The 25,270-nt window shown below is 37.6% G+C and overlaps 1 protein-coding gene across 1 annotated transcript in view; it reads right to left on the reverse strand.

Moving 5' to 3' along the window:
- LOC139739852 (C-terminal-binding protein 2-like) overlaps positions 1–25,270 on the reverse strand; it is a 114,893-nt gene that overhangs the window by 87,366 nt on the left and 2,257 nt on the right. The window contains exon 2 of the mRNA XM_071650452.1: positions 2,294–2,385. The gene's annotated coding sequence lies outside the window, so the exon portion shown is untranslated. The remainder of the gene's footprint in view (positions 1–2,293; positions 2,386–25,270) is intronic.

Raw genomic sequence — 25,270 nt, forward strand, 5'->3', positions numbered from 1 at the left:
CTTATATGCATACTAAAGGCACAGAAAAACAGAAACTGAGCAGCTGAAGTAAGTGATAACCATATATAATACATTACACAATGAAGCACACACACACACTGCACGTTCCAACCACGTAAGCCAAGCAATTGGCATGAATATAAGACTTGATATTCAAACTTTTCATCTTATAGTTACATTGAGATGAGTTGGAGAGCAGTGTTTACAATCGCAGCTTGATCTCTACTCTAAAAAGGAATGCTGTGTGTCACGCAAGGTCAAGTGTTTTGATATGAGGGTGAGTTAGGTAAGTTTATGTAAGATGTACACAGTGGGTGCGTACGCACCATATCACACAAATTCAACACGACCCATGATGTGGTTAGATCACCGACTGCAAAAACATCTTGCAAGGAAAAAACAATACACTGCAAATGATGGCATGGTACGGCTTATATTATAATGACTTGTAAGCATTTGAAATTTATACATGTGACTTGTTACTGAGAGCAATTAATTGTGATTAGTCAATAATAAATATGAATTAGATACAATGTCACTAAATTGCAAGATTACCAATGCATTAGTAGTCATTTTTATGAATTCTTCTACAATTACACATTTAATACCAAATGGTTAATATATCCTACAAGTACAGTACATACACATTGTACAGCAAAGGTAACACAATGGTTCTAAAACCACATGTCAAGAACATCACATTTTCAAACCAGTCATTTGAATGCACTAATAAAAGTAATGGATTTGTAGGAAATTGATGACTAGCTGATGAATGGTAAATTGCAGTTGACAATAAACTTGGCATCAAAAAATTACACTGAAAATTTCCTTGAAGATTTTGCAACTGCAAAGTTGGAAGATGTCATTCCACATTGCATTGTACAAAACAAAATTCAGAGGGGAAATGCCTTTACTGAAAAAAAAAAATCAACCACTTAAGATTCACAGGCAAGATACAAACTACAATGTATCTTTGAATTTGAAGCAAGAAAAAAAAAAAGGCTGCTGAATAAGTGATATTAATCAAAAAGATGTGAAAATAGATAATGAATTTCAGCAGGAGGCTCTGACAATATTTTTGTCAGGTGAAATGGGCAATCTGATGATACAATCAAATAATTGGGATGTGACAAAACTTCCTTAAAAATTCCTTCCAAGCCTCCCAGTCAAATCCACAATTCATACAGGTATTTCGATTTTAATTTCTTATTCAACACCTTCAAGAAGATTAAAAAAACAACAACAACTGAGAAACTGGGATGCATGTCAATAGAGTTCACAGCTGCACAAAAAAACTGCAAGAGTTTGACGATAGGGGGGAAAAAAAGAAGAAAGAAGGATGCAGAGTGAATTGAAAGTCACCCAAAGTGGACAGATTTCACACAAATGACAGCGATGGAGGGCACTTCAATTTGCAGATGGAAGAGAGATGCAGAACTGTCCCTCTTGGTTTCAGATACACAAGGCTTGCATCACCAGCACGCACAGAAGAGGTAAGTTTACAGAGCAGGACCCCTGCCACCACAGAATTCTAAGGCAATGCTTTAGATGCGAGAGAGAAGATTTTTTTTTTTTTTTTGCATTTTTTTTTTCTTTCTTTCCATTTTGATATTCAGGATTACTTACGACAGAGTGAGACAGGTAGAGAGAGGATAGAAAGATTTTTCTCATTGGTTTGTTAGTAAGCTCATCTCAAATCATGATAAAATACTTGGGGGCATCACACACAGAAGCACAAGCCAAGATCGAGATACTCGACTCAACTCTGATGGACAAGAACCGGACTTTACAGCATTTTGAATGACCAATCATTTGATTACTGGATGATTTGACACATGATGACAAACCTTCCTTTACCCAGTAAATTATGTGTAACATAGTGCACTTTTTACTGTTTGGATAAAATGGAATCATTTCAGATCACTGGACATTTAATGTTGAATGTGAAAATGACTCTCTTTGCTTGGGAATTTAGAATTCATTTGTCAAGCACAATGAAAATTTACTATTCCCTTCAGGATTAGGATTGCTTTTTAAGGAATGAAATATTAATTCTATCATGATTTGAACTTCTAGAAAATATGGATGAAATGAAAAAGAACTGAAAATGAAAAGAATATTTTTTTTTCATAAATAGAAAAAATAACTTGGAAAGGAAAAGGCAGAGGGTTAGTCCAAAAGTTAGCAAAAAATGGAAAGCAAATTAAGTGACTACATGAACAAATAATAAGACCAAAAAAAAAATGTTAGTATGAAATTGAAAGTAATAAAAGGTAATGTGATTGATCGATACCTCAGCAGTTCCTTTGGGTCGTTTTCACGCACCAAAGGCACTGGGCACTGCGTGAACCCAATCAACGAAGGGCTGGTAGTTCAATAAAACAGCTGAAAGAAAGGGGTACATTAGTGTCAACAGAGTATTAGCAAAGGTCTCTGCACATAATGGATCAATCTCTCTTCAAAAGTTATCCAAATCAATTCATCAGAACCTCATTGTTTCGAATTAACCAAAAAAAAAAATCTTTATGAAAATATCAAAAACTCAGACACGTGAAGTGCAGCTTCATTTAACTGATGTCAACATCAAACAAGTTATTGTCCAATGCTAAATTACATAATAAAAATGGTATTAACTGTCAAAATTGTGCAATGTTATTCAGAACTGTATACAACGTGTAGCATCTGCACATAAACAGACATTTGTATTTTAATTTGTTAGAGTAGCAAGTATATCTTGTAATCTACAATTATTACTAAACAAACAAGGAGCCACAATATGCATTTGTTCATTTGCAGTAAATGGCTGAACAAACCATTAACATGTATAACTTCACTGGTCTATCAAAATGTTGATCAATGCATCATCATATTCTGTCATTTTAAAACTGCTGGTGGCTTGTAGACTCATGGTAGGTTTGAGCCACCAATATAAGTACATAATTTTGAGTCTGACCTGTCCATGTCACAAAGATTATACGTATGTGACATGATAGAAGATTTTGAACAGCTGATCATCTGGGAATGTGACATCCTCTTCACAATATGAAGGATAGATGAGAGATTTTTGCTCAATTTTTGACAGTTGCTTAGGTCAATAATCAAAACTGCAGCATAATCTGTATGCAAGGCTTGCTGAATAAGGTGTCCATGTATTTTGATATTACACAACCTACTTGTTCAATATGAGTCACAAAGCTGTATGCACTGCAATGTAGTAAATCTTAATCATAATGTGCAAGAGCTAATTTAGGGAAGATTGCTAGTATTCCATTGAATTTCCTATCTGGGGGTCAAATGGAATGTCAACATTAAAGTTCAACTTCACTGCATATTTCTAAAGTGAGTGCATAACACTGGGGATGTTTTATCAATCATATACCACTTAAATGCAAAGCAAACAGAATTAATCTATGTGACTGATTTATGATTAGGCCAACATATTCAAACACACCAGAAACATCAGATGTACAGTATGCTTGACGTGGATCTGATCCTCCGCATACATGCATCTGCTCCTTCATAAGGACATTCTTTACAATGGATATCATTATTGAGAAACAAAATCATGACATTGAGATGTATCACAGACCAAATATCTGTTGAAAAGCAAATGACATGATAATACATATTTTTCTGCGACCTCTAAATAAAGACATTTAAACATGCATCTTCCATGTTCATATATCATATCAGCACCTAGAGATTTTACTATAACAGAGCAGCACTAGCTGGTACATGTACACTGTACATGTATTAATAACAATATCCATGTCCATACACACTAATGAAATGTTATCATAAAAAGGTCTGCTACACGCAAGACAGTTTACATAAAAATATACTGTCAGCATACAGCATACCAGGAAGAAGGATGTATAAAAATAATGACCAATGAAACTCTTACATGACATACAATTGTATGAAACATAAAATTGCAATTCTAAGCAGTACAACAATGTAAAAAACATGATATTACAATGAAAGTACAACTAGGCATGGTAAAAATAAACTTACTGCTGCTACCACAACAAAGATATTTTTCTCTTTGTTCCGATCACTAAAGACAACTTTGCACCTACGCATTTTCTTCCATGCAATATATACACCATGCCCTTTAGTATGTAGAAGGTAAGAAACACAATCAGATACGCACACGTCACTACTTTTCTTCCTTTAACAATGTTTGCAAAACTTGAAAGAAACACCAACCACAATACTGAGTATCTAAAAACTCCAGTTTTTATTATTCAGTTATTTGAGAACCTGAAGATCAAGCAATATATTGATAGCAGCGTAGGAAAATTCAAAAGGTTATCTATAATACACTGCAGCAATGGCTAGAAGGTTCCTTCAGAAAACCTGTAACCACCAGGGATGGCTGTACTGGGGGGGGGGGGGGGAGGGGGAGGGGTTGTCACACTTCAGACAGGAATTAAGAGTTTGGACTCATTAGCAAGAAGGCCGTGTTCCTTCCTTCTGGAACCAAGACCCCAGCAGAGAGGGAAGTTTTGATCCAGACTTTTCTATCTAAACCCTTCATACCACTTCAGGAAGATCGTAACCCAGACTGACGAGTTCCTTCTGGATGGGTGCTGGTCATAACCACCTTTTTTTTATTCCTCCATTTTTCTTTTCTTTTTTTTTTTTCAACTAGCCTTGATTCCAGGCTGACCTGACATTTTGTGGTGACATGAAGATTCCACATAGGTGTACACCAGACTGTCATACGCAGAATACTGTATACGCCATATATTTAGCGAGTCTAATTTATCGTGACTCAGGACTTTCCAACAATTTCGTGAGTGGTTAAATTCAGGATCATGAGGTACAGCACTGAACAGAGAGATTTCTGTGTATGCACGTCACATTCATTTTCGGATCAGCGTTAATATATTTTGTGTTTTTAAATTCTCGAATAGCACCTACACTTGTAACTCACAAAATTCGCGAAACAATGACCTTGCAAAATACTCGGCGTATACAGTAATTGTTTTCAGTTTCAAAACTTTCAACAAAAGGTATTCAAACTCATTAAGTATTAGAAAATGACATCCTGCCCTGTCCAAAAGGGAAAATACACACATGAGTCTGGATGTTAGGCTACCCTTTACAAGTTACTTCCTCCCTTTAGAATGAATCTATAAGAGAACCAGACACAGGGAGAAGAAAACGTGCAAAGGTTGACCAGGTATCTCACACCTACACAAAACATCTTACAGCAGAAGAGGAGCATTACACTACAGCTTTATATCACTTTTCAAAAACCATTTGAGCTTATAGAGACCGGCTAATGGAAATCAAATACTGATTTGGACACTCCAACCTCTTTACACAGAAAAATATAACTTTTAATACTGTCACTATCTCTTCAACAGGTATTACCCTTAATACCAAAAGCTGTTGTATGGTGGAGGTAAGTATTCACTGTACAACCCACAGACCAAACACTAGACATTTTTTTTTCTTTTTTGTTCTTGATATACATGATGCACAGTATAAGATCAATGTCTACACTTTTTTCTTAGAACAAAAACTGTAACACTGCACTTCTGTAATCTTTTGGGAAATTTGCCTCCAGTGATTATAATGCACTCAAAGTTTCTAGCACTGTGAAACCAGAGCATCACAGACTGAAAAAACCAACAATCTCATCACTCGTGTTACAATGGCAGATGTGTGTAAAAGACAAGCATCATCCATGTACACACACACACACACATTCGCACTATATCTTTGTTAGCTAAAATGAAACATTCATTTTTCAATGAAACCAACAGCAAGCCACATGCATTTCCTTTCTTGGTCTCTTATTCTATGCCAGCTACAATATCTATGTATGTGCTAATACTGTACCCTGGGAAACACAGTGCTTGATATACTCCTCCCCCAGCTTCATGAATATTCATGTCAGAGCAGATATTTGTTGGAGATACATTGACAATTTCAGAGAACATTCCTCGTCCTAATTCCAGTAAAATTTGTTCTGTCTTTACTGGTGCTTCATGATACAAATAATGATATACTGTGGTTTTGAATTGCTCCATCCCTCTCCCCCCCCCCCCCAAAAAAAAAAAAAAATGTAAAAAGAAGTGTTTTTATACGACTTTACACATGAAAGATGTTTGCCACAAAGGTTTAGACAGGGAAAGACCGGCAAGACATGTGAAATTAAACATATAAATTTTCCTACGTTTTGTGCATAAAACTACAATGTACTACAGTAACAAAAAAGTATTCAGCTTATCGTCAGTAGTCATTCTTTCTTTTATTTCTTTTGTGTGTGTTTTTTTTTTGGGGGGGGAGGGGGTTAGTCTATATGATGTGACATATATCATAATTTGTGAAATAACCACTGATTACTAATTCCACCAACTTCCTCTTTAAATTCAACTTGTTGCTAAAACTGGAATGGGACTTTAAGCTCACTTGGAGGTGCTCACTTTAGCATCTCACATTTCCAATTCAAATATGTCGCCTTCCAAAGAATAATAGTCGCGCTTTTGTCATTCTTTAAAACTGTAAGCTTGAGGAACTGTGTCGGGGAATTAAGACGAGGAAGTAGGAGCATCAGCCAGTAAAAGCGCAAAGTTTGGATGAGCCAGGCATGCCTTGACAAAATAGGGCAGCCCAAGAATTACCTGGGATCCCTCCCGTAACGCCTCATTCTGCGATTCTCAGCGTTTTATATATATCCAGGAAGCTCATGAGGGTCAAGGCGTAATTGCTGGGGAGGAGGGGAAATACCACACTTCCTCCACACCCAGTTTGGATGGAATGACACAAGGCTTGAGAGAACCCCAAAACGAATATATTCCTGGTTTCAGTGATTACAGAGGGACGGCCCGCATTGGGTAGATGGCCAGGGTATTACCCAAAGACTTTTCTTGCCAAACAATTTCCCTCCTCTGCAAGATTTTTATTGTTTCTAGTCCTCTGTGAATCTCACCCCCAGGAAAAATCTTGGGTTCGAAAGTCTGATAGAGTCCTTGAACATACTATTCCTCCCATCCTTGCCTCTAAGAAATGTTCCTTCTGCCAGGAAGTATTTATATCCGTTTTGCTCTTCCTGGTTTGCTTGGAAAAGGTGGTTAAACGGGTGTATATAGACATGTACATCAGGAATCTATGTATGCAGGCACGCTGCCTAGTTCACCTTCTACCTGTATGGTGCAAATCACACTGACAGTTGGTTTGTCTTTGCAGACTTTGCTATAAAAATTCTACCCTCCTTTTAAAAGCAACAACGCTGTGAGCATTTAATTGATTGCTGCTGAATCGTTTAGCTCTTTGAATTGACAAGGATTTGAGTTAGCAAATTAGCAATTGAGTCACAACCTATAAACTTCTCGAATAACTGATTTGGATGGCAAGAAATTTTAAAGATGGTATTACTCTGTCAATAGCTCTGAATACCATCATCAATATAATAATGACATTTTTTAAAGTTAAGTTTCCCTCTATTTGTGCATTTGTCAATCAATACTGCCATTTTGATTTACATTTTATTGCCACACTGTCAATTCAAGGACCAAAAGCCGACTACTACAACAGGAGCTCGGTAAAAATATGTCAAAAGGGACATCCAAGAAAGACATGCTGGTACAATTTAGTCAAACTTTCTATGGATGAAAACTGTGTGGAGGTAGGGCGAGGGGGGAGGGTAGTTCGATTTGAAATCAATTTCTTCCCACCTCCGTGATCCGAAATGCCATGGAACACATGACGGTCTCTTTGTTTAATTTCCTGATACAAAAGTTGCCAAAATATGCACATGAACTTTTGCATGTGTCAAGGAGTTTTGAGAAACTGGGTCATTCCGTGCACCCTAACAGTCATCAAATTCCTTTCCCCAACCATCAATCCCAAAACAGACATTCGCAACTTTGGAAACCCTTTTCAATGCTTCTTTTCCGTCACCTTCTCGGGGACGGTTCCTCCAAAAGTCAGACCAGGATGGCCCCGATTGGCTTATCTTTGGAAAATATCCCGGTCACATGATCACGTCGGAGGCAGGAGGAAGACTCAAGCTAAGGAAAGGATAGGGCCCTGATTTAGGCTTGGATATGAGCCAGTCCCTTTAAGGAGGAGCTGCTTTAGTATTTTAAGAGAAAGAGAGAAAAAAAAGAGAAAAATCAGCAAATTCTCATTTTTAGATATTACCAATGTCAGGGGAAGGGTACCGGTAGTTAAAGTTGATATTGGAATTAAGTAATGCACTGCATAAACACGTCATCTTGTGTTGGCAAGCAAGTGGCAGACCAGACAGGCTGGGTTAAATGTGTGCGTATTAATTTTGTACGGTTCTTCCCCAAGATGAACCTTTTTTTTTTTTTTTTTTTTTGGGGGGGGGGGGGGGTAATCACACTGGCGGCATAAAGACAATGTTCAGTGTACCAGTGGATGTTGTACAGTGAATCCCTGGTGAATCCCTAGCACATGCTGCAGTACTATTCTTCTTTCTTGTCTTCAATACCTTACAATGATGGTTTACATCTTGACTTCATTATTATTATTTTTTCCTACTCTCCTGGTGACCTACATGTAAGCTGGTGAGGTAAATGTATTCCACGTATTGGACACTTTTCTGAATATTTCATAACATTATATACATCAAAGCTAAATTTGAGGAGGAACCTGGGCAGCCTAAAAGACACGGTTTAGCATCATTTAGTGGAAGATTTCCTTTGTACGTCTGAATCTTCACAAACATAAAATTCACATGAATGGAAACGAATAAATCACATATCAATACCTATAGTCTCAAAGGTCCCATAATACATTTACACATGTCATGTTTAACATCACGGTTTCAGTTGTTTACAATGCGCATACAGAAATTTCCTTTGTAATCACCCAATAAACAAGTACCGTATCAGTTTTCATACAAATTGCTGAAAATGACAGATTATACAATAAGTCCAAAGGCTTGGAAGACCTGCCACATACAAAATCAAAACACACAGAAGACCCATGTATTCAGTGAAGATGGCTTCACAGAACAGTCAAACTGGTAACCTTCTGTGTGAGGATATACGTCTAATTTACAAAATTAACATTTCAATTATTCTTGGACTGATATTTCTGGTCTTTCAACATCTTTTTTCTTCTCACTTCTGAAATTCTATCTCCAGCAAAATATGTATTAATGTCTTCTCTTTGATCCATTCAGAGAAAACACAGAACTTGGCAGTAGTTCTGGATGGGTCTTCATATCTAAGACGAAGGTTTTATTAGAAAGCAGTCATTGAGTCATCCAATATACAAAATATTGTTAAACTAACATTACGGCATACTCATCAACACATGATGACAAAAATGTTCGAGAGCCAGTATATCTCTTTTCTTCCGCTCAATATGATCCTTGTCACCATCTTCCCACAATTATGCATGGCATGTTGCTATTGCAATATGCTGTAAAAGATTTGAGTTTAGGTTTCAGAATAGTAGACAAATTTTGATGCACATTGAATTTCACATACATAGGAGACTCCATCTCCCAAGAACAAGGTTCTATTGCTCTAAATGGAGACAGTGACATTTCATCAACTGGCCAATGAAAATTTGAGCAAATTATGACACAAGTTAAAATCATTTAGAATTAATGTCAGTCAATCATTCCGCATGCCACATTACAAGAACTTAACAACTGCGACATCCATTGCATAATATTCCTAATGCTGTCAGTTCTTGAATACAACAATTTGAGGGGTTTTATCTTCCTCCCAGAATTACAGGAATATCATTTTCTCTGGAGAATAAATGCCAACATTATGACAGCGACACATCTCTCAAAAAGTTTTGAGAAGTTATGTTCACAGAAAGAAAACATGAAATGAGTCACATTTCAAAAATAAAATTAGTCATATTTCATACAGGATGCATTTACGAAGTACTACGCAAAAGATGTCACAGTCTTGTGTTGCATCTAAATTTTCATTGACCAGTTCTCTTCTCGCTGCTCAAATTTCATGCTCCTTTTCTGACGTCTCCATTCAGCTGGTGGGGAGGTATTCACAAATATGTGGCCTAACTTTAAAACTTTCATTTCAAATTGTTCAGTTTTTTTAGTTTACTTCATTGCACCTCTTGTCCATGGTGTAACTAGACAACTTAATGCGTTTTAAGAGGACGTACATTGTGCATTGTATACATAATTACTTTCCTTGCATGATACAACACATCTGTAAACACATTTCATATCTTTGGCAATTAATTTCATGCATAAAATAGATTAGACTATGGACTGGTACCTTATGCATGATTGCACTCACTTTACTTTTATTATCACATCACAAACTTTTTAAACTGATTCCACAGATAGATGACATTGAGTCCTCCGTGCTGGCTATTTTCACAATATAAAAGTAAGACTATTTTGCTCATAAATATGTACCAGGACCTAGCATCCTCAATATAGGGTGGGTAACTCGTTTAATGATAAGATTTAAGAAAATTTACAAAGATGGCTAAGAGCATGATACTCGGCACAATGGAATGTTCTGCCTAGGCGTGGGGTGGTATGTTTTGCTTGCCAACAATGGTGAACCACTGTCTCACTGATAAAACACAATGGGAGTCAGCAACTTTTACACAAGCCAAACATATGCTACAAGCATGCCATATATGGTCGTCCATCAAACTTTGGTCAACAAAGTGCACAAAAGTCCACAATCCAACTGAAATCAAAGCTTAAAATCATAAAAATACTTCTAGTAATAAACATGGTTTTTAAGAAATCAAACAGACCAACTCAAGTCGTCATAACCAACAAATAAAAAATAAAAAAATGGTTGCAGATGCTCGAGAACTTCGTCAAATAAACCAAAAATGACAATCCAACAAGAAGTGCCCGACAAGTGCTAGCCCCCACTAGCCCCTGGCTAGCATGCCGCCCTGGGGTTGCGGGGGGTTACGAAGTACGGGCCATCCAGGCAAGAACAAAAACGTAACGTGAGGTTGCTTTTAATAAATTTTTGTTGCTTTGGAGAGGGCAGGGGTTAGGGGGGTTGTGTGGTGGTTTGTGCTACGCTACCTGACCAACGATAGTCTCTTCGGTGCGCCCGATGGCCTCCAGCCACCTCTCGCGCAGAATGGCTGGACGCTTGGGCACGCGATAAAAGTGACGCGGGTCGTCAGTTCCCTTGTAGCGAGAACGAAACTTGCAATTAGGAAAACCGCATGTTGTAGGCATGACTCGTGGACAGGCCTACCTGTGTGGGGAGAAAAGACAGAAGATAAAACGGAAAAGACAGAAAGAAGATTAGTGACTTGGATCACATTTAATGTCATGCATTCTCCCTCTTCAGTAGATATAATGTCCATAGAAAATTGTACTTTCTTTGTATAAACACTCAAAATTACTACAGACGTGTTTTGACAACAATCAAAACAAGTCAATTACAAAGAGGAGTACGCTATTAAACTAGCAAATAATTGATTTCCATCTTGATAAATGGATTTCTGACATAGAAGAATAACAGGCAGTGACATATCAGACTTGCACAGACCTTCTCATAACATCTTGTCACGAGTTTGGATGATAGCGAATCATATCATCTGGTCAAAGGACCTGATAGCCTCAGGTCCAGAAGTACTTTTCAAGTGCACCATTAAAAAAAAGAAACAAAAAAACCTTAAAATTAAATGCCCAAAGTGCTACGCCAGAAAAAAAATACCATGCAACACACATATGACACCAGGATTCCCATAGAAGACTAAGGAGGTGCTTTTCAAAACCAACAACATGCTAGCCATCTTTCCAAATTCGTAATTCCTGAAAAACTTGGGAATATTTGTACACTTTGTTACAGCTCCAAGAATCTTGACAATACCAGCCATACATGTAATACACGAATGTACATCTACATGTAGCCATCCAATTTTTAAGTGTATAAGTCATGCTCTGGTCCAGTATGTGCGATCATGCATGTTCTTTCAAGCCCACCTACAGTAAGTGTTTATTAAAAAAGGATGAATATATTGTAACATAACACAGGGAGTGTACCTATCACAATTCATTCAGTAATGTACGGGAGCTAAAAGCAAACGGCAGGTTAATATGACTATATAGCTTTGAACCAATTCAACAAGCAATGCTATGCTGAAATTGCTCAAGGTATAAATTACAGTATGAATAGGGCATGGTATTGCCTACAATTGTATACAAGCACGAACAGAGAAAAATCTTGTACAGTGAAAAGATTGTTTTGTTGACATTTTTAAGAGCAGACTAAAGAGGGGGGAGGCAAGTATGTGCTGCTGTACATCAACAGCGTAGAACTGTAGATATGCACTTCCGATTCTGTCACGAATGTTTCACAAACGTTTCTCTCCCAAGCTTCATTTGTAGACTCCTACCCCGAAATACGGGTATCCCCTATCAATCACAAGAGTTCTCACTGCCTCCACACACTCACACACGGCATTCTTGCCAGCTATCGATCGAGGAGTGATGCGTGACCGATCCCACATGCCAAGTTTCTGCTTGCTCAATATCCATCTGCCTGGACACATTATATCTGTTAGCTGTTCGTCCCGGACAGCACGATCTGCAGGCATGTTATCAAACTATTAGTATCCCTAGAATGTTGAAGGTCAAGGAAAATTTACGGAGACATCTCAACCCAAGATTCTGCACAATAGAGGCAAACTTGAAATGCCAAAACTACCAACAATTCATAGAGGATAGCCCTTCTTACAATATCCCAATAAACTCTCTTGGCCTACAATAGTATTAAAAGAGTCTTACTAATCTTCTCACCACTACCAGAGTAGAAATATATGGCATTTTCTGAAACTTTGTGTCTCGTTTCTGAGAAGAAAGAATTCATGAAGAAAAAAAAACACGGCAGGTTGTCGAGAACCAATGTATCACACCCACATCTCAACACATCCAAGTACAATATGTACAGTATGGTGTCTTCAAAACAAGCCCTCAGAGATCTTTAAAATGCTTGTCATTTGTTACTATTGTAAATTAAATGTCATCACTGCTTGATATCAAACTGAAATCATGTTGAAAAAAAACCACAATAAAGTCTCACCACATACTTCCTACCTCACACATGCTGAACACACACACACACACTCACAGACACACACGCACACATGCAAACAAACAAACACATAGGGCCCTACATCTCACAGGTATTTGTACAAAGTACTCTTTCGCTTTTCCAGAGTATAGTCACAGACACCATACTTCCACACATGGATGGGGAGATCTTGGTGATAAATTCAGCCTGCCAGTCGAGGCCCCGAGGTCAAGGCTGCCCCACCAGCCAAGCTAACTACAACCAGAGCTACCTACCTACAGCCAACAAGCTGCTCAGCTCACCGCAGCAATGCTGATCAAAACACCGCGCTAATCCGGGCAAAATATGCCTAATTTCTTAGCAGGACAAATGACAGCCACTGGAGAGACGGCAAAATGGATTACAAGTTTGTTTATTCATCATCACGCACTTAATGTCTATTTAGTATCGTAATCAAGTAGTTGTAGAAATCCCATGTGACTGTGAGATTGCTGAGAAGGTAGACAGCATTTCCAGCATTTAATCCCGAGAGGGATGCACGATGAGAAAAAGACAACTACTGAAGCAAGACCCCAAACCACCGGGCTTTTGGGCCGTGGAAGAAGAGATGCAATCTGTGAATCCATCCTGAGCAAGTGTTCAAACAACATCCCAAGATTGCTATAATGGTCTCTCTGGCGTTCATGCTCAAAAGCACACTAGCAAATAACAAGTATATGACACTTCTGCTGCTGTCTGCATACATATGTAGTTATGCTAGTTTCTGACATATGTGTCTTGGTTTTTATGACACCATACAAATCGTCAGTCATCACATTAATTTTGCAAAATATTTTAAAAGATATTAAAGAACCCTTCTTTAACAGACTGACTCAGAGATATGCTAATTCTTTCTTCCAAGAGTCTGCTCTTGAAACTAGTTAATACTTCTGCATGATGTGGCAGTCTACCCAAGGCTTGTTTGTTTGTTTGCTTGTTTTTGTCAGCCCACACTGGCCAAATTCATCATTCTGCAAATAACAGAATTTGTTGCTGAAATTTTTAGATTTTTGCATACATAGGTTTAACAAAATATATGCTGACAAATGGTTCACAGAAAATTTTATCTCATATCTTCAACTGTGGGAAAAATTCTGTTTCAGTTTCAGGGACAAATATGAAATACCCAATTTATATGTATTCACGGAAGTTTACTATTCCAATGTTCATTAACATTTCTTTCCTTTCTTTTTTTTTTTTTTTTGGGGGGGGGGGGGGGGAAGCATGGACCAAATACAGACATTTGGGAAAGTCATATGTCATTCTAAGCTTTCAAAAACTCTAATAGATTTTTTCAGCAGCCTGCAGTATATGGGAGAATAGAAGGAAAAAAGAGAAAATCAAGATGAAAAGCACTGCACAAAACAGAAAAATAAAGATACAAGTGTACATTTTATTATCTGAACTCATAGTGAATCCTATCTAGTGTTCCAGTCCAAAGTTACTGGCAAAGAATGAATGCAAATACAAAGCACAGAACCCAACCTTGAAAAAAACGAAGATCACTCAAATAATACAGTTTAAAAAGGAAAAAGATCTGCCATAAATCAATTCCAAAAGTCTGAACATAAACATCATTTGATAAGAGTAAATATCAAGAGTGCTATCAGATGGAAATTTAGACTTTTCAAGGCAACGCAAATGGCGGTTCAATTACATATATTCATGGGCACTCAAGCACAATATACAAATTCCTTTGTTTCTCACTCCAACCGTTAACAGGAAGTAAGTGGCAAAAGCCCTTGACTAATTGTCCTCCATCCGCCACATACAGCAATGTGTATATGATCACTCTGTGCTACATTGCATATCTAGACAGATATTCACAAGTCATTGCAGAGAGCGAGAAAGCTCCCGAGTACATCTGCACTCTCCTCGGATTGATAAATCTTAGTGAGAACCATGGCGAAACGGATCTCAGGATTTTACCGCCAGCCGCACGAGTGCATCTCCATAATCACTGAGATATTGAACAGTTCATATCAACAATGAGGGAAAATACTCCTCTTGAATTAGAAGTGCAAAAACTTGTATGCAGTGGGGAAACTACACTTATTTTGTGTTGATGAATCAACCGAGCTTTTCAGGTCAATGTGAAATCAAGCTAACATATTCTAGAAGTCAGAATTCCACATAAAGTGTACGTGTATGAAATATCCAGCTAAAGACACCAAACTCGTCAAAAACAAAATATACATCGTATCGAAAGGAATTATTTATAATATGAAATGAATATCAATAGTACAAGAACATTCCTAAAGCTTGCACTTTTATACTATATGCATACATACATACTTCATGTCTGCATGCACACATTTGTATGTACAATGGGTTATGTATTTTATATCATGAAAATCTATGTGTAATTTATGTACAAATCATATGTACAAACGATTAATGTGCAAGCAAGGACTGTACATACACAAAAAGTATGATAGCCACAAGTTGTGTACATACTTTCAGGCAGTACAATTGTACTAATATTTCCAGAGTATATTGCTCTCATACTCCTTTGTGCTATGGTTACAATTGCAATTAACAGTCGCAGATTAGTTCTTTTAAAGCTTGGGCAAGTTAATGATGACAGTAATAGTAATAACATCCATCTTAAAAAAAAAAATGATAGTAAGAAAATATATCGTTGGTATGAATACAGTACCACAGAGTACTTATAACATTGTAATATCCCTTGTACTCGCAAATTCCTACATGTAAATCTTACCACTGGATTACTACTACAGTATAACCATTTACTGATTAAAAGGAGATACATGTATATTATATCCATAAAACGTATGTAAAATCACTACTTGTATTTGTATGTATTTGTTGTACATATAACGTGCCTCAAATGCTACTTCTGTTTTGGAAGTGACATGAATTAAAGAAATGAATAAACACACAGGTAAATAAGATATCAAAACACACAAATGTTGAAATAAATCAATAAGCATATGCAGTAAATTATACCATAAAAATCATGAAAATTGCTCATCTTCAAAAAAACATCCATAGTTGCCTTTCAGCATTTATCACTACAATGTACATGATGTTAAAGTTGATTTTAAAAAAGAAAAGAATTTAAATTGCATGTCTCTGTATGGCAGCTAAATGTTGTAATGATATGTTTTTAATCAAGGAAGTAAATTCTTATTGGACAATTGCGATGACTTCCCCAACATTGATTTTACATTATATAGATGATGACTGGTGGGGGAGGGAACATACCAAATGTTCCATCCGAAGGGTTTGAAATGCTATTGAGGGAGGTTATACATGTAAGTCCCGAGATGAAGTGTAGGGACTTATAGCTTCCCGAAATAGCATTTCAAACCCTGAGGGTAGAAAGTTTGGTACATGTTCCCGACAAGAAAAGTCATCATCTGTTATATTATATGGGTAGTCAAATCTGCTTTTTCACATTATATGGAAGAGGCAAATTTATCCTATCGATTGCGTGAAAAATATGATCGTTCAATCATTTGGTATCGTTTGCTATTTGCTACATTGTACGTGAAAATGTTTTCCCATGGGAGAACATTACAAACATGTTCTGCCCATAGGCGAACATAACCAATGTGCCTCCAATCACGTGACTGTGTTTAGCCAATCACTAACCGGTATTTGACTAACCCATTTAATATATAGGTATCATGGTGCTGACATCCATTTGCCAGCATAAATACCAAGTGTGACCTACATGTACTGTACATGTATATGCACACATGCACGCTGGCTCTCATGCTGGCACATAAAAATGAGGACAATTGTCAAACAAGACAACCATCATATTTCCTCTGTATTACTATTGATTACCTGCAATTAATATGTCAGTGATATTGTGTGTCGGTTAAGATAAACTGTACACTGTATTGTACGCCTATACGACCATAGTAAATCTGTCAGTGCATTCCTAGAGTAAAGATATAGTTTAGTTGATTCCTGTTGGACACTTCCAACACAACAAGTTCAAAATCAGCCCAACTACGTTTGTATTGTATACATAGTACTAATATTTGTATCTTTCGATGTTTTTATTCTCACAAATTTTGCCAGTCAATGGAGTGGAGTGACCTCATGACAGGACTTGTCTGCACAAGTCATGAAATTCAGTCAAACGTCATGAAAATAATGCAGATTATTTCAGTCTAGCAAGTCCATAGAATCAGGGTTTTTTAATAAATTTAGCACTCATACTATCCCTATCAAAGACAGGAGATCATCTCCTCAAATAGATGATGTTAAGACTTTTTTCTTACATGTACATTTACCATTTCTCTTTTTGACTTTGCATTCAAATCTATCTTTCTTAAAAATCAAGCTTACAGGTAATTTTTGCTGCAGAAATCTTATTTTCCTCATTAAATTGGCAACTCTGAATTTTACTACAAACATGTAATCTTATATGAGAGCTAGATTAGATGGAGATGGTTAAGTTTACTAAATCTGCACAAATTTCACTGAAGCTTCTAGTTGACATATCAAAAGTGTGTAAATTAATGATGAAATTATTTTATTGTATTTTCTTCTTTAAACAATATTTTGTACATAGCATTCTAAATATTATTTCCATACCAAGTTTTTTTTTAATACAATGTAGATGTTAAGATTTCATCAATATTACATTTCAGTATGTTATTATGAATAGTTTAATTATCTAGTTTTAAAAGTGCAAAATGTATTTTTATTATGTTACTGTTTTGTGTATCTTATATCTTTGTCTTTTTTGCTACAGTTGTATTTACGGTACGTAACTGTATCTATTGGATATTAATCCTCCATGCTACAATGTATGGGCTGGCATGCTTCCAAGAAAAAACAATTCACATTGTTTTTGCCACCCCAGGGACCAGCATGTAGCAGTTTCTTTTCTTATATCAAGTCTCATTATTCCATGTCATTCTTACATTTATATTGTATTTGCACCTTGATGTACTCTAAAGTTTCTTATTTGAATGAATAATTACAAATTATAATAATAATGATAATAAAACTCAGAGCAAAATTTATGAAACTCCACCAATTTGAGAAACTAATAAACATTAACATTTCTCTTCTAAATTGTGTGGTCAATTAAAGGATCAATACAAATGAAGTAATTTACAGGCTTTTGATAATTCTACAATTGAAAAAAGCATCGGTTTATCACTAAAATAAAAAGGAATGAAATAATTGTACTTTTATTCAACATATGAAATAAGAGCAATGGAATTAGAAAAGTTATACAAGAAAGATACATCACACCCAAGAAATGTGTTGTCGTGGACTTAAGGGGTTAAAGCAAAGGAGCATTCCTTAAATTCTTCATCGACACAGCATCAGGAACTGCGGGCAACACCCTTACCCCGTTTCCTGGCTCCTGCCTCTTCACACACTACCCAAATAATGGCACCTCTCAAAAACAGGAAGTCGGTTCCGACCGAATTATGCGATCTTGGAGATGTACAACCACTCGGGCCAGGGCAGGCACGTGGTTAGTACCCTTTGCTGGAAGAAATATGGAAATGCAATCCGGCCAACATTGCTTCATCACTTTGGAACCATGTATTGTTGCAAAAAACCTGCAGACCACACGCTGTGGTGACTCCCGACAAAATGACTCACCTGATGGAACAGAATGTTGACATTATCATAGAAGGACCTCACTATCATGGATGTCACCTAGACAGTTAGACACTTTACAAAATGATTGTAATAGAAGGGAACGGCACACTGGTTGTTGCTATCATGCCACTGAAATCATACAGTGTACATGTATGCCTCTGAACCTCTAACCAGCTGTGTGGCCATATAAACAACTGTACTTTCTTTCATCATACAGTTACTGTAGGAAAGAAAAATGTGTGTACACCATCACATGCATGTATGGTACACAATAAAACGTTATGCATTGACAATTCTATGCCACCAAAAGTGGTATGGAACCAAATGCTGCATGGAATCAATATGTGATAAATGGTTGCATAACAAAATGCTGTATGTAAATACATGTGGTATCAGAATGGAACAATGTTTTTGCCATCAATCCCGGTAGACTGTACTTTAGTTGTACATGTATTACATGCATCCTAAGAGATATAGTATGCCACCAAAATGTACAATGTACACAGTTGTAGATGCCAAATACTGGCACTTGATATAAGGAATGCTACTGCAACAACTGAACAGCGAGACTTCTTAGCAGGCACCACAGAAGGAGAATTGGCCTAATTATAATAAGCTGGTCTGCACAGCCATGTTTTCACCCTCCCCGCCCTAATCTGAGTGAGTGACACCAACAGCCTCGGAGCAAACTATCTGGCCTCTCCATCGCAGCCCAGCTGGGTGAGTCAGCCTGCACCGAGCATTCCCTGGGAGCCGCAGATCAACAAGTCCAAGGATCAAATCCCAGTAGATGCCCACGAGGAGGGCTCGGCAAACAAGGGAAGCCACTGGAGAAGAGACAGTTGGACACCATCTTACTTGCACTTGAAAATTCACATGTGCAATGGCATATAGTGCACACTGTACCATTATAAATGCTCTTTTTTAAAAGAGTGTGGCTATGCAATTGTAGTGGTGTTTACATATCCCCCCCCCCCCCGAATTAACGCTTTTTGAAATTTGAGTGCAATACACAAACCATTGAGTGCATGATAAAAAAAATAATAATAATAAATAATCCACACAACAATGCAAAAATTGATCCCGCTTGATTTTCTGGCGCCGGGGAAAACATCAAGATAACTTGTCCTGAGTGGTGTGTGTGAATGATATGCAAAGAGAAAGTCAAGTTTTTAATCCCAGAATGCAACTTGACAGTAGGTCCATACGTTTGGATGCCTGGGTCTCGTTCAGGTCTCTAGTGGTTTGTTTTTTTGCTTTGTTTTTGCTTTGTTTTGTTTTTTTATATATATATAATTTGTCCTGTGCAGTGTGTACGAACAGTGGTGGTACACGTTATTTATGCATCGTGATGCAAAAACTGAAACTCCTGTGTGTGGATGCGGCCTACTGCGATGTCTGGGTCAACAGAGATGTCCTTTTCACTGGCTTGACCAGTCTGCACACTGGACTGACCAGTCTGCAGGGGGATACTGTTACACTGCTTTGATGGCCTCATTATTCCAAGAATATTGGTAGTCACGTGGTGCTAGACATTGCACTCACAGTGACATGTTTTGCATTGCTCCCTGTCACTGAAAGTCAGTGGCAATGTACTGTGTACGCCATATATTTAGCGAGTCTAATTTCTCGCAAATTGAGACTTCCAAATGATTTCGGGAGTGGTTAAATTTGTGATCGTAGAGTGCAGAAGTGAATGGAGAAATGTATGTGTGCACATCACTTTAATATCAGGATCAGAATCAAATGTGTTCCAAGTTTGACAAATCTAAGCTGTCAGGTCCTCCATAAGTTCTGTGTACAATATTGTGTAAAAAGTAATGACAAAGAAAATAGCTCAATAGAATAAACACAGAATGCTTCAACAAAAACATCACATGTGCAAGCAACTGGAATGAACATTTCTCAGAAGTGTTTATATCATTAAGTAAATTGTGTAATTCATAACCATACTTACATTTTTGTTTGATTAAGCATCTCTTGTAGTGACTAATTCTAAAAACTTTTGTTTCATGAAGTGTTTTTTATTCACCACAGGGCATACATTTGACCATCATAATACAACAACAGGGAATAATTTTCCTGGTATCGCATCGCAATTTGCGATGCATTTTACACCACTGCTACACAAACTATCTTTTGAGTAGCAGTTTTTTTTCCATAGAAGTGTACAGGATATCATTTGAAATATTGATCATCCGCTGAAATTGCTATTCAAATTTGAGTTGGAAAATTATTCCCTGAACAAGCTAGCAAACTTTAAAAATTCCAAGATTGAGCCAATGTCATAAAGAGTATATCTCTACCTCTGAACAGTCTCAGATAAATGAGAGTTTGAGGAGCAGTGCTTTCAAAACCAATCTCTTTGGCCTTTTTTTTTTCTTGGACATGTGACTCTAATATAATTGAGGACTTTTATTCAATGGTTCTGCACATTCAAGAGCATGGATAAGCAATACTTTCTCTACAACTCAAGCCACTATTACAGTAATTATGTTGACTTCCCTACGACAGAACAGACCACTTATTCACTGTCACATAACAACTTGTTTCAAATCTTTTTATGTGCACACTGATACTGAAACATTATCTTTCTTTATTTGAATACAATGTTCATACTGAATGACATCATTTCTTACATGCAGTTGATGTCTATCACTGATGATAATCAGTTTTACTTTTTAATGTCAGTTCCTAAAGGTGATAAGTAAAAAGTATGTTATTCCATACTACTACCAGTACTTCAATTTACAATGCCTTGGTGTTGGTAGGCGGCTTTCCCAATCAGCGATACCAGATTAATCTAGGTCAGCTTTTACACTGTGAAGAAATACACACCACAGGTTTTGCACTCTGTAGACATTAATTCACATAGATACAGCCTCCTCCTGCTTGTACACGCGGTTGTGTCATCTTGTTTGTTACTGAGTACTCCACTCATGGTATAGCAAGGTAGCCAAATGTAGCACTGGTACAAAATTGTACACAGCATGCTTCTGGTCCCCTTCGGTCAATTAATGATCAGGAGTCCAACGCCTTCTTCTGCAACATCCACCCCCCCCCCCCCCCCACCTCCCCCTATTCATAGACAGGCCGGTATAGTCCCTCCAAGGTTATGCTGAGGCCAAGCTTCCATACACACGCCTACTATGACAGGGGGAGTCTCCTTTCTCTCTTTGCTCCTCTCTGAAGACTGAGCACACAAACACGGAACCACTCATAGGTGCTGTATGAAAAGTGGAACATGGGGTGGGGCATGACATTGAGCGGACACATGCTCCAACCTCCAGACAGGAAGATTGTGGGAGAGACAAGAGCTTTGTTGTTGCCATTTTCTCACCCCCCCCCCCCCCCCAAACCAGGAATGGTAATAGAGTGCTACCATGAAGGCATTTTGACATACAAAATCTATGATGGTGAAAGAAGTCTTTGTTTAAGGTATGTAAACCCATTAGTATTCCCAAATGAGGTGATTAGTATAGTGTGTTCCAACCTGGAATCCAAGGGCGGGGCATTTTCTGCCCATCCTTTACAAACAGGGCTAGTAAAAGTCAAGTATTACTTAGTACCAGTAAACTGACATCAAATTGATATCAAAATGCCAATCAATGGCATCAACAAGAAAATATGTAAAATGATCATGCCAATTTGGCAAGAAAATTGTAGGAAAAAACAAAAATGTCTGCCTTGTAGGAACCTACATGCTAATTCTACATACAAAAAACAAAAAACAAACAAACAAACAAGCCTTCACCTTTGTAAGAATCAATGTTCCAGATCAGACATCGGGGGCATGCTACAATTGATTTCAGCATTCACTTGAAGGTGCATTACACTCCAAACAAAACTAGCAAAGCTTACCATGCAACTCTAAAATTACCTGTATCTGCCTGTACAGATTACAAAAACCAACCACTTCTGGGAAATATCCAGCTATTGTATACCGTACATGCACATATCACCTTTATTACAGGTGTGCACATCCACTTTCTTCTTGTCCCATTCTGGCCTCTGTCCAATTTTTTTTTCTCCCACTCTCCTCTTTTTGCCCTAAAAGTTTCCTTTGCAGTTCAGCGCCACCAGATTTAGCTGCAGGCAGGTCACGACACCATATGGGGTCACTTAAGGTCACCGCTACAAGGGGGGAAACCACCCACCATAGCTTCAGCAGGCAGTGTGCACAGACAATACACCCATCCTCATTCACCCGCCCCGTGTCTATGTACGGCCAAGTGACACAATGCTTTCAGCACCCACCTCTATCCTTCACTCTCTCCCACCCTCCTTCCTTTGGTGGAAATGTACAAGTACCTTAATACAATACATTACATAGCATTATAGGCTGACCAAACTCAAAGCAGACATGTATGGTACATGAATTCACAGGGCACCATTTCATAGGAAAGTCACTTGTTGACTCTAGAAAGGAGAAACTTTGGACTCCATTCTAAGACATTGTACATGCATAACAAAATACAATGTACAGGATCACAATCAGTGCCTTATTTTTTTTTCCACATAACTTTTCCTGTCAACAAAGAGTGTTCTCCCTGACACTTGCACAAGATTTATACTTGGAAGCAACACTAACAAGGAAAAAAAAATATGATGATAATCTAGTTTTAAGCTTGGGAGCCAATCTTTCCAACAAGTTCTGTTTACTACAGATGCATAATGATTCTCACATGTAGACCTGTACATCTTACAGTGTATTTTACCTTCAGTGAGTAAATGCTCTTGGTAGTAAGATGTAGCAGTCTTTTTGTTTATCTCTCTTTTTTCAGATGTCACAAAATACCGTCTTCTTTTTTTTTTTCTAATGAAACACATGAAAAGAAATTTCTTTCCAATTCCAACATCTTCTACAATGATATTTAAATTTTTCCTCTAATAGTAACTTTTAACAACCTACAATCCTTAAAAAGCAGAAAACAACATAGAAGCTTGACTAAGGATCAACATACACTGAAATCATGTGTCCATGAAAAGAAGTTATCAATCAGTTCATCATCAATCTACGTACACAATTTGCATGTGTAGCAGCACCAAAGCCCATTAAGTCCTGACCATCTAAAAGACAACTAAATCTAAAATACACCAAATATCTCATACAAAATACTGTATTTGTCTCTGGAGTCCGGTAGTTTATGATAGTCTTTTCTGGTTTTTAACCATGGACAAACATCTTTATTCTCTGAAATAATTTTGTATACCGGTACCGAGGTGCATGTGTAAAACAATTACGTGCAATTAACCTCCACACCACCCCCATCCCAACAAACAAACCCCAGCTGTACAATGTATTCATGGTATCTTTTCTTCCTTTACTAACTATGTTGTTGTTGTTTTGAATCATGATTCTGTCAGAATCACGATCGCAGAAACCGCATGAACGCAACCGTGATTTCAATCATGATTCTATGACGTCATTGTGCGCATGCGTGTCTCAAGGGGTATCCTACAGCTTCTTGTTCTGTTCGCGCGCTTGTGTACGTCTTATGAATCGTGTGTTTCGGTACCATACTGGCACTTGTTTGTTTACATCAACGCCATACACCGATTCTATGCTAGTATCTAGCTGTTTAATAATAAATGTAATTACTCTCCGATTGAGTTGATAATAGTAATGGCTGCAGCGCTGTGTCTACCAAGGGAAACAACTGGAGAGACGAAGAATTAAGATTATTCCTCGATCTGTGGGCAGAGCATGAATGCCAGAGCTTATTGGAAAGTATTCACCGAAATAAAAACGTAAAGGCCTATAATGAACTGACTGATCAGTTGGCATAAGGAGGTCTGGCTCGAGTTGCAGAGACAAGGTCAAACTGCGCAGTGCGCTGCGCAATGGCATGGGACGAGCAGAGCCAGAATCAGCATTGCGAAAGCCCGCATGAACGCTCTTCCGCTGAGACCGTGATTTGAATCATGATTCATGTTTGTGATTCTGGCTACGAAATTCGCATGAACGCGGCCTTAATATGCCATACCTTATTTCTAAACTGCACTGCCATGCCGAAAAAGTCACTTTTGTATGCACCAAATGGCCCCACTTAAGATTCTATACAATTCAAAAACTCCCTACTGTACCACACCCTCCCCCCGCTCGGTTGCTCCGCTCCCTCGCAAAGGTAAAGGTCCAAAAATTTTGATTACGACCCCGCCAGAAAAAATCCTGGATACACCCCTGTTCTGGTTTGGGCTTAACCTAACTATGTACAGTATACTTTGTAGTTCAGTGCATTACATGTAAGAAGATCATTCAGGATTTAAAATTCTAGGTACAGCATTAGCAACTGGAAAAAAATTGAAATATCATTTACAAAAACAAGTTTGATATATTATACATGTATTTCTACTCTACATATCCCATTGATTTACAAGACATCGTTCAGAGGGAAAATTTGGTGGCTAGTAGGTTCCACGTAAACACATTCTACGAAGGACATGACTAACCATCAAATCTACAAACATGTTAAAGGGATGGTACAGTATTGGTGGAGATGAGAATTGGGCTTTTAACTTTTTGCGAGATACCAAGAAAACACTTATGAAATAGTACAGAGCATACCATTTCAAGAGGAATTCAAAGTTTA

Source organism: Diadema antillarum, unplaced genomic scaffold (genome assembly GCF_040938485.1).
Source record: "Diadema antillarum isolate AM-2024a unplaced genomic scaffold, OU_Dant_1.0 seq00000821_RagTag, whole genome shotgun sequence".
In the NCBI taxonomy this organism is placed as follows: Eukaryota; Metazoa; Echinodermata; class Echinoidea; order Diadematoida; family Diadematidae; genus Diadema; species Diadema antillarum.